Source organism: Pinus tabuliformis, chromosome 7 (assembly GCF_031772625.1).
Source record: "Pinus tabuliformis cultivar Carrire ecotype Pingquan chromosome 7, CPIR1, whole genome shotgun sequence".
NCBI classification, from domain to species: domain Eukaryota; kingdom Viridiplantae; phylum Streptophyta; class Pinopsida; order Pinales; family Pinaceae; genus Pinus; species Pinus tabuliformis.
The window spans coordinates 1393665195-1393676892 of NC_142293.1; positions in this window are offsets into that span (position 1 = coordinate 1393665195).

Here is an 11698-nt window from a genome sequence, read left to right on the forward strand (position 1 = left end):
AATTAAGTGGTATCAAAGAAGAAAAATCTTTTTGTAGGAGAACAACTTCCAGCGGTGGTTGGGTAGAAGTTGTATGGCGATTCCGCAACTACGATTGTGGGTAGAATTGTTGAGGGAAGGTGAGAAAGTGTGCAACAACCAGAGGATAAGAGAAAGATCTAGAGGCTCCATAAGATGTGAACAGAGATGCCAAAAGTCTGAGCCAAAGGAGGAGAGCTAGTGAGGTGTCAGTGAGGAATGGTTGTAGCTCATTTAGAGATACATGTGGAAATTGAGATTGAGATGGTGACGAATGACATGCAAAAATGATGCACATGATCAAGAGATCATGAAAATTTTCAAGCTCGGGATTTTGATGTAGGAACATTGACCCACCCTAAACCAAAATTAGTTTCAGGATGTTTCTCGAAAGGGCGTCATGGATGTTATTGAAGAGATAATGGATTTTTTGAAATTTTATGTAAATTCAAATGAGATTGTGAGCTTCTAGAAGGTGATTAGGTGGCAAGGACAATATTCCTTTTGTTAGAGTTTGTTAGAATTTATTTTTCTTTGTATAAGTTTCCTACAAGTGTCAAAGAACAACAACCAACCATTGTGAAACTAGGCCAAGAGGTAATTTGACCCTTAGTGGTCGTTATATGTAATCATGCCTAAATTTTGAATATATCTTGTGTATTTGCGGAATAAGCGTGTTCTCTCTTTTATGCCTAGAATTTGGTATGAATCTTGTATATATTTATGTTGTGTTTATGTTTGGTTGATGATGGAACAACCTTAATATACAATAGACGAAACTTATTTATGGTGGTGATTATATATAAAGAGCACCTATGAAGGAGGGTGTGAACGCCAACAATTAAATGTGTGAGGACAACATCAAAACTGAGTCACGGGCATTTGAATTGAGGAACAAAGGAATGTGGTCGGGGTCATGGATGAATAAGGGCTAAGTGTGGAATGTTGATGATATGTCAACCTGCAAATAGAGTGACCAACCCGACCTTCAACTTGAGACAGGACCCAGTCGGCTTGGTTGGACTCAGACAAGTAAGACCCATGTGGTCGGGTCTACGGGGAAAAATAAGGTCACAATAATGAAAAGGGGGTTGAAAACAAACTTCATAGTGGGACCCAACCCCAACTAATTGCATTTGACCTTGTCTTGTGACATCAATATGGATAGTGAGCTTGGGGCCAAAGGGATTGCACTCTAGGAGTTTTTTTGGCTGAAACAGTCACACCCTTGCCGGAGATTGGAATCCAATGTTGGTAAAGGAATCATGGACAAGAAAGAGGGGGGCCACAATCTATTTGTTGAAGTGGTCAGTTGTAGTTACATAAATTAAAGTGAATTTTGGGGTTAAAGGAGCGCGAGTTTGTTGTTGTAAATTATGGTGGAAGAACCAAGATTGTGGGCCCATAACCCACAGGCTTCCAAAGTTGAAGCCATTTGAGGATGAAATTGGTAGACCCCAGGTTTGATTTTCATCACATATATTGGGTTTTAGAGCATCTCTCAATGCAATTAAATGAATTACACATCAACCTCATCTTATAAATTAATGGATATTTTCTAATTTCAATTATTATCTATTTATAACAAGTTGACATAAAATTATTGTATTTAAGATGCTCTCTCTCTCTCTCTCTCTCTCTCTCTCTCTCTCTCTCTCTCTATATATATATATATATATATATATATATATATATTCCTTAAACATGAAATTCAACTCTATGTTAGGAATTGAAGAACTAGATATACCCTTCTTAATGGGGTGTAACATCAAATATCCATCTTACGTTTGGGTATAACAAGCACCAAGAGGGATCAAATCTCTTGAAGCACAAATCTATTTTAGATTGCAAAACTTTTGATCCCTTTTGAAGATTAACAGATTTGGAACTAACACAGATTCATGCTCATTCTTTATATATATATATCTATATATCTATATATATATATATATATATATATATATAGAGAGAGAGAGAGAGAGAGAGAGAGAGAGAGAGAGAGCCCATGTTGAACATGGAAGGACAAGAAAATTTATAGAGAATGAACACCAATTTATTCATCCAAAACAATTATAAAATCCGTAGGAGCTACAAAGTTTAGGTCAAGTAGTTTGGTTGAGGTAGATCATATTGAATATGTAGAGGCTTCTAGAGTTAGAGTGGTGTGATTTCCATCATAATGAGTGACTTTCATATTCTCCAACCACTTCCTTGAGCTATCCATTGCATCACTTTGTCTTTGTCTTTGATGTATTTGGTCCATGACAAATTTTCAATCATTATGGTGAACTCAGTGGTTAATTGGTTCACATCCAAGCTGAGCGTGATGAGCTCTACTTGCACATTGGCCTCCAAAACCGATGGGGGATTAACTCAATGAACCCTTAACATAGCACGTGTGTTCGTGGAATACTAAATATTACCCTTAATTCGACTAAATATTGGAAAATACCTCTAAAAATCAATTTATTTAACCCCCTACCAATATGAACCCAATACACCTCCGCAATTTAAAAAGCACCTACTTTCACTAGATATTGTAGGTATCCATTTTTTCATTAAATTTTTTTATACCCCTTTATATTTATATCCCTTTATTTTCATTAACAATGATAAGCAAATTCTGCACCTAGAAACAATAACCTAAACACCAAGTAGCTGAAAAATTGAAAGTTTCAATAAAAAAGAGGTAGATATAAGTTGGTTGATTTACAAATACATACTGTGGAAAATTTGAATGGAAAATACATAGATTTGAAATCTCAATTGCATTTATCTTCTATTGAATACTGAAAAAGATACACTACAATAGTTCAAAATAAAAACTCGATAACTAACACAATGACACACCTTTCATCTCGCTTATAGAATAGGAAGAGGAGAGATATTACAATGAATATGGACACATGCAAAATCCTATCTAGTTGGACTTTGTTAAATCATAGCCCTAACTTGATCACCTAGTGCACCATAGTCGCAAGATAAGAGTGCCAAGTAAGTGTGTCTCCATGAAAAGATGAACTAGAGCATGCAAGCATGCATCCCTTCCTTGATATTTGTGTCCTCTACCTAAGATGGGAATTTCTCATGCATACTTATTCTAATTGACTAAGGATCTCCACCCTTTTATTAAGAATAGATCATGCATGCTAAAAATAACAATAGAAAAACTCTATCCAAAACTGAAATCGCTAAATTTGAAACAACAACTAAAATGGAATTAATTGAAGGTGTGACCAATGTGCCCTTAGCATGCATGCACCCTCTTCCAAACAATGGTCTATTTCACTATCTCTTGTGGCATGCATATTCCCTCTACCAAGTAATAGTTGGTATCATTGTCTCCTTCACTTTCATTCCACTTGTTCATCACTAATGTAAGGAAATGGTCAAGGTGCCATATCTCTTGTCTTCTCTACTGCCCCATCATTGGGAGGATCACTAGAGTAGCAATAGATAAAAACTATTAACACACACATTAGACATAAATCATAGAGGTATTAATAATGTGATGCATGTTTTTTCTGGAGCAAGGTTGCTTAGTAGTGGGAGTAGAAGCAGAAAGTGGAAGTGGAAGGAGAGGAGAAGCGAGGAGTGACGTTTTCAAAAGCTCCCAGGTTGGGAGCAATTTTGGGAGTGAATTTTATATAATATATATTTTTATATTTCTTGATGCATATATATCAAAAAAATCTTCTAGAATGATGAATTTGTGATAAAACAAATAAAAATATGGGTTAAACCATATAACATCTTTCCTATAGTAGTTATAATCTTCATCAACCATAGGTCCAAAAATTACAAGTTCTCATTTATATAGCATGTAAGGGTTTACATAACCAAAATAACATCGAGTGCAACCCATGTATTAACCGAAAATACATCAACAAATAGGCTCTCGATGACCTCTAGATTTCCAAAAGTCATGCTATAACAAATTCCTACATATCATAAAAATCATTGCCTATCTTGGGATCTTTGTCATTACTTTCACCCTCTAAGCATTAACATAATATAGAAAAAACATAGCATGTCAAGTTAAGATTTTGTTTGAGTGACAAGTACATTTTTATTAAGGTCATGATAGAGGAGATTGAAAACCAATGTCACTAACATTAAATGCGAGTTCCATACCCTACTACATAAAAAAAAATCCAATGGAAACATTGAAATCCCCCTAACCCCAAGATCCTAAAAAAATAATAAGTCTATTGGATTTCAAGTGAGGTCTAAAATTATACTTTCTCCATATGAAATATAATGAGGTTGGAACCACTCTCAGACATCCTAATTCATTTAATGGTAATGTTAAAAATTTAAGTAAAAGGATGAAAATGAAAGATAAAGGAGAATTTAACATTACCATCAATTGCATGTCAATACTATGGCCATAGGTTTGAATATTAGGCTACTATGGACCTAATATTACCATAGTTTTTTCTTTCTCCCTCCCACTCTTGAGACTCCCACAATACTCCTGACCCTCTATTTCTCCAACTGACTTATTTTTTTCCTCCACGTGGCCAATGCATTGTATAAACAATACCTTAAAATACACATATTGCTATACAACATATAAAAACCCTTTACCCCCTTATTATATGCTCAATATATTATTTCATTTTTTCCTCATTTTTTATGCCCCAATATGAACACACGTGATATGGTATTGCTTTGTTAGCGAATCCCTTGTGCCAAAACCCCCGAATCTAGCATTGAATTTTCACATTTCCTTTGTTTGGCTTCCATATCAAGGCCTAGAGTTCAACTCTATTTCTTGGAATCCTAGTCGAGATTGTAAATTTCAGGTTTCTAGCCTCCTTTGTCATTCTTAATGCCATGAATAGAGTGACTAAATGCTAAATATGAGGACTCTACATGCAATCTGATCAGTTGTTGTACCACGTTAACTACCCAAATCAATTCAACCAAGTTGATGAATTCAACATGGGATTTGGGACTTAGGTAGTTAGGTAGCTTGAAAGGTTTCATAATTACAAACATATTTCTCCTCTATGTGTTCCACGTTTTGTCCCATACCTTCCACACCTAAACTTCCTTTCTGACTACATTAAACATGTCCTTGTTCATCCTCATATGTTTTGCAGGCATAAGATAAGTCTTCTATACTTCAATCATCTTGTTTATGTGAATCCTAGTACTTGATCCACATGTTATCCTCATGACTCACCTTATGATTTATATCCCTACCTTCTCCAAGTTATGACCTGCACTTGTCCTCATGATTGGATTATGGAATGTGGAGAGTTTGGATGGTTCCATTGACCTTCAAGGATCCTGGTGAATGATATATGGCTTGGCTAGATATTTCTCCTTCATTTTGAGTACCAAACCAATAGACATGTGTGTGTGTTCCCATATCGTATATCAACTCCATGTTGAGCATGTAAGGAATTACACATCTCCTTCATTTGAGAAATACAATTATTCTTGAGATCATAACTTTTCATTGTTTAAATTGCATTTTTAAACGCATAAATTGATCCATAGCCTTGAAAATCTCCTTGGGCACTCTAATTGGGTAGATGACACATTGTAAACTTTCAATTCCAACAAATCTTTAATGGATTTAAGAAAAAATTGACAACGTACACGTTTTTACCATAATATTTATTTATTTATTTATTTTTTCTAAGTGGTGTAGATAATATATACATAGTGGAAATTGAAATATTTTACTCAGCATGACCATCAAAGTATTCTAATTTCAATTCACACACACATTACTAAACATGACCATTAAATAACAATTAAAATTAGAACACTTTGTTGGTGATGTTGAGTCAAATATTTCAATGCCAAATATATATATATATATATATATATATATATATATATAAAGCAATTGTAGAGTAAATTGAAATATTTTAATCAAAATAAACATTGAAGTATTTTATTTATAGCCTATATTTTGCATATTAATATTTTTTTAAATACACAATTTCTTCATATTTTTTTTATTCTTATTTTTATTTTTTTAAATATCACACATCAACTTCTTATTAAGAATTCAATGAAAGACAAATCTCCCTCTTATAAGGAAGAATTTGAAAATTTTCATTTTCAATATCTATTTTCGTTATATACATTATGTTGATATAAAATTATTATAATATTTTTTTATATAGAGATTAAAATATTTATTTAAGATAAAGATTGAAATATGTTTCTTATAGTCTTAGACATTAATAAATTCTTAAATATTGGTATCACTTGTATTATTATTCATTTTTCTTAATTTTATATATTAATTTTATCTCAAAAAATGAATGAATGACAAATTTCCCTTCTTATTAATAAGAAATTAGAACTTATTATTTTCAAACATTTTTCCTCTTTGTATACATCACTATTAAGTATGCATATATATATATGACATTGAAAACTTTTACTAAAGACTTATATTGAAATATTTTAAAAAATGAAAAGAATTATACATCTTTTTTACACTTGAAAGTGAAAATATAGCTTTATATAAAATTGATATAATGATGATGATGATTAACGTTCATTAAGACAAATATGGTCTATCAAACCTTAACAAATTAACAAAATAAATTAGGCTTTTTAATATTTTAGTTCTATGATAAAAAAGAAGGGCAATCCAAGAGAAAGTGCTTTTCATCTTCAACTCTCTTACTCTCACAAAAGGGGCAGATTCTTTGGTCCCAAGATGTTTTGAGAATATATCAAAGCCAGGTCTCACTTAGCAATGTTCATTTTGTTTTTAGCACTAGTCAAGACAAAAAGATAATTCCGGTTAGCAAGAGTGGGGTTGTTAAAATTATGTTAGCTAATATAGATATCAAAATATGTTAGTTATATATTTTGTTTAAATGCTAAATGTCAGCTCTATGTTAATAACCCAAAAATTTACACGAGTGAGTTGAAGTTTTATAATGCTTCAAACTTCTCATTGCAAAACTTGAATAGATTTGATTCCTCTCAATAATTTATAGACATAGAAGAAGGACGAATATATACTACTTTCTCTCACACACACTACACCTATCAAATCCATATTCAGCGTGCAAGGAATCACACTTTTTCTTAGTTTTGGACAACATATATATATGTGTGTGTGAGAGAGAGAGAGAGCCTCCATGTTGAGCATGAAAAAATATACAGATAATGAATACCATTTTAATCATAAAAAAAAAAACTTGAAGGTAATTTTTATAAATAATAGCAATTGGCCAAAAACACAAAAAAAAGTAGTCTAATGACCATACAATTTTGCCCAGAAAATAATAGAAATTTCGGCAAGTTTTTGACAAAATTTGGGTGAAACTTTTAGAAATTGGGGTTATAGTTGTCAAGCTTCAGTGTTTTGGGTACTTACTGGGTTCTTAACGGTGTTGAATCTATTTCCACTATCAAAAAAATGATTCAAACACTCCAACGATGAGATTTTTTGAAAAATTTCAGTATGGGTGAAATTGTGTACTCAAAAGACAACATCTAGTTTAATGAGACCACAATTTTTCTCAGAAAATAATGGAAATTCTCGCCAGATTTTGACAAAATCCTGCTGAAATTTTTAGAAATAAGAGTTACGACTGTAAAGCCCAGGATTTTAGGAACGTCGAGAGTTCTTGATGAGGCTGAATCTATTTCTACTATCAAAAAAAGAACTCTAAAAATGAGATTTTTAAAAAAATTTCTAATCAATTAAAAATTTATAGCCTCCTAAACAACGCCCATATTTATGATAAGTTTCTGGCTGCAAAAGTTTTCCAACGCAAACGACAATTCCGATTATGAATGTTAATGTTCGTCTCTGCTTTCTGACGCAAAAGGTTTCCAGCGACCATTCCGATAATGAATGTTAACATCCGTTTTAAACGGAGACAGAGATGTGGGACCAAACAGCCACGTAAATAGTTTACGAGAATCTGCAATCGGAAAAGGGCTACTCAGCTAGTCAGAAACAAAGTTTAAAAATTCCTAGGCCTCCGTCGTTACTCGGTGGCCATTCATAACTCTGGTGCTGTAGAGGGATCGTCATCGAAGATTCATTCGATAGGGTTTACTTCGATAGGGTCAGTCAATATGCCTGGATTGAGAACGTGGAAGCAGGGGACCAACACAGAAAATTTTAAGACATCGGATCCTCCTGCTCCTCAACATCTTGGGCTTAACTAGGGGTGCAACTGCAGGATCCTCCTGCTCTCGTATGAAATTATGAATTACAGCGAGGTGGCAGCATTTTTTAATTGGGGTCTTCGGTGTGACGTCTATGGCGAGCTCTATGTTGAGCTCTGTGATCATGTCTGTTACGATTCCGGTGACTGGTATACTGGGGGTGGTTTTCTTCCATGAAAAAACGAAACAATGCCCTTCGACAATCAACTATTCTACGGAAGGAGAATATTGTTCATGCAAATACTAATAATTAATAAATAAAAACATATGGATACAAAACTTTACTCCTCGAAGGTGGTAGCTATAAATGAAGTCTGTTCAAGGAAACCTTAGAAATCTGCTCCCTTTAATTTCATAAAGAATTGACTAAATTCTAGACTTTTAATTTCACGGTAAACTCTCCTTCATTGTCTTTTTCAGCACGAATAAAAGGCTATATTTCTATTATATTATCATATTGAGGAAATTTTGTACAACATAAGATTGTTTGGAGATCACATGATAGAGTAGTAATTTGTAAATTAAGCGAATATCAATGGGATGGTAAAAAAAAATGTTGATACTACAGATCTTCATCAAATTGGTCTTGATCGTATATTTCAACATCAGATAAGGCAAAATATGAGGCTGTATTCTGACCAAAAGGCAGGATATTGTAAAAAATCATTCAAAAAGGAAATTCTATTTTGAGGGTGTTAGATACACACCAGATTGCCGGCAATGAGAAAAGAGAGTTGGGTCTCCTTCATTGTCGCAAAGAAGGAAGGAAAAATGATAATTCTTGCTAGTATATTATGCATTAAAATTTGATTTTTTCAATAATTTTCTAATAAAAAAAAGATTATTATTATTTTTTTATTCTCTTTCATTGTCACAAAGAAGGAAGGAAATTACTAGTATATTATGCATTAAAATTTGACTTTTTCACATGACATGTATGGTGTAATGGTAGGGGCGGAGGCTGTCACTCCCCCCACCCAGGTTCGAGTCCTGCAGAGGCAGGTGATTTATGTAATAAAAATCAGAAAATGTAAAGGTCCCGGTTACAAAAAAAAAAAAAAATTTGACTTTTTCAATAATTTTCTAATAAAAAAAAGATTATTATTATTTTTTTATTAAAATTATTATTATTATTATTATTTTCAATGTATTTAATTATATTTAATATTGGTTAGCATATATTTTTTGCATCAAAATAATTTAGTAAAAGAAAGATGTTGTAAAAATAATAAAATATATTTATAATAACAAAAAAAAATATTACACATAAATAATATACTCTAATTTCCACTGTAATTTTACATCCACATTAAATTAGTTTTTTTTGTTATTAATGTATTTTTAAGTATACATCAATATTAATTCATATTAAAATATTTTATTCATAATTCATATTGGATATTTTATTCTATACAACATTAACATTTTTTCTTTTGACATTTTTTTCTATATAGATATATATGAAGTTGATATCACGTGTTAAAATATTTCTTAAAATGTTTTTGAAAAGTATAAGGTTAATGTTTTTGAAAAGTATAAGGTTTAAAAATATTGCACATTTTTTTTACTTTTAATTACTTTACATAAAATTATATTAAGTCATACTAACAACTAATTAAATATCATACACCACTAGGTTGTAGAATGAACGACTCAATAAAACAATTGAAAATAAAGAAAAAAAATAATTGACTTTTTAATATTAAAGAGATATTAAATTCCTTCAGTACTTAATATGGAGATGACAAATGCCATGACAAAAATTTATTGTTTATTTATAATTATCTAAGTTAGAAAGGCTAGTCATGGGGGCAAGATTAGATTTGATTGACACGTGTAAATATTTTGTGTACAATAATAAACAGATATTTTTTTTTGGAATTATTATGAGAACTAACATGTGAGTAGTCACACTGTTTTTTTTCAAGAACAATTTAGGTGGTTGGAGTAGTGGATAGGTAAAGGTGGCACCAAAGATAAATATTATTTTGGGTGGAATATAAAGAAGAAGAAGAAGAAATAAATAAAGAAAGAAAGAAAGAAAAGTGACATAATGACTAGATAGAAATTCAATGTTTGAGGATGAGAGAAATGCAATTTAAAGATGAGAGAAATTCAATGTTTGAGGATGAGAGAAATGCAATTTGAGGATGAGAGAAATGCAATGTTTGAGGATGAGAAAGATATCCCTGTAAAATCTTAGGTATATGAAAGAAAGGAAAAGAATAAACATAAATATGGCAAGATGCCCCTACACACTATGTGGGGGAGGAGGAATAATACCATCATACAATTATAAGTTTCTATTAGCAAAGAAGCCTGAAGGGGAATTGCGATAGTTTCAATTTACTAGTTGGGTGGAACATGGAACATGTTATTTTTCACTATATTTTCAAGTGTTCATAGGTAAAGGAAGTAAAAGAAATAGTATAGATAGTTTGTTATTAGGACATTTGATTTAAAATATGTTTTCTACTGAGTGATATTTATTATAGAGAGGGCAATATTAAGAATTAATAGTAAACAATGCATTCAATGATCAAAGAAAATAAAAAATGATTAACATATAACAATAGATGCATATTAATACTCATTAATGCATATGATTTTGAATATATATATATATATATATATATAGAGAGAGAGAGAGAGAGAGAGAGAGAGAGAGAGAGAGAGTTATGATGGTGTTTATAAAAGAGAATAAAAAATTTCTAAATGAATATTTAATTTAGAAAATTCTAAATATGGTGGTTTTCTCTTTAAAATAAAAATTACTATGGTTTTTCTTATTATCACGAATAGTACAAAAAGATAAAAATTATTTAGATGCATTATTACTAGCTACCCTATAACTATAAAAAAGATCAAAGCCCCATTGTTAAGTACCTCGTCGGGAGGTCACAGGGTCAATTCTTCTCGACGCCCTTGGGGTTAGGCTTTAAAAGATTCCCTTCGGGGTTGATTTGCTCAGGTTTTCCTATGGAAAAAAAACAAAAAACAAAAAACAAAAACAAAAACTATCAAAAAGATCTAAACATATTATGAATGTCGATAGTTAGAATATAAGGATAAACTTTGAATAATTTCTATTGCATAAGGTAAACCATGGTAAAGAAAAATATTCCTAAGAGACATTTATTGAATCTATTGAATGAGGTAAACCATGGTGAAGCAAAATATTCATAAGAGGTAGTTATTGAATCCATTACTCTAAAGACTTCCTAAATAAACCTTATTAAGGGAAATAAGCATGATGGAATAAAGAAATTCCTAAGAAACAGTTATAAAATCTATTAAATGAGGGAAATAAGCATTATGGAATAAAGAAAGTACTTGTGAAGAGGGAAATAAGCATGATGGAATAAATAAATTCCTAAGAAACAGTTATTAATCCCTACCTTCAACAGGACTATAACGATGCAATGAGTGCTAAGTGAACTATTCAAAAAATCATGAGAAATTAGTCAGTTACGACTACCTCTCATGGAAATGGTCATACGTTTGAATGACTTAC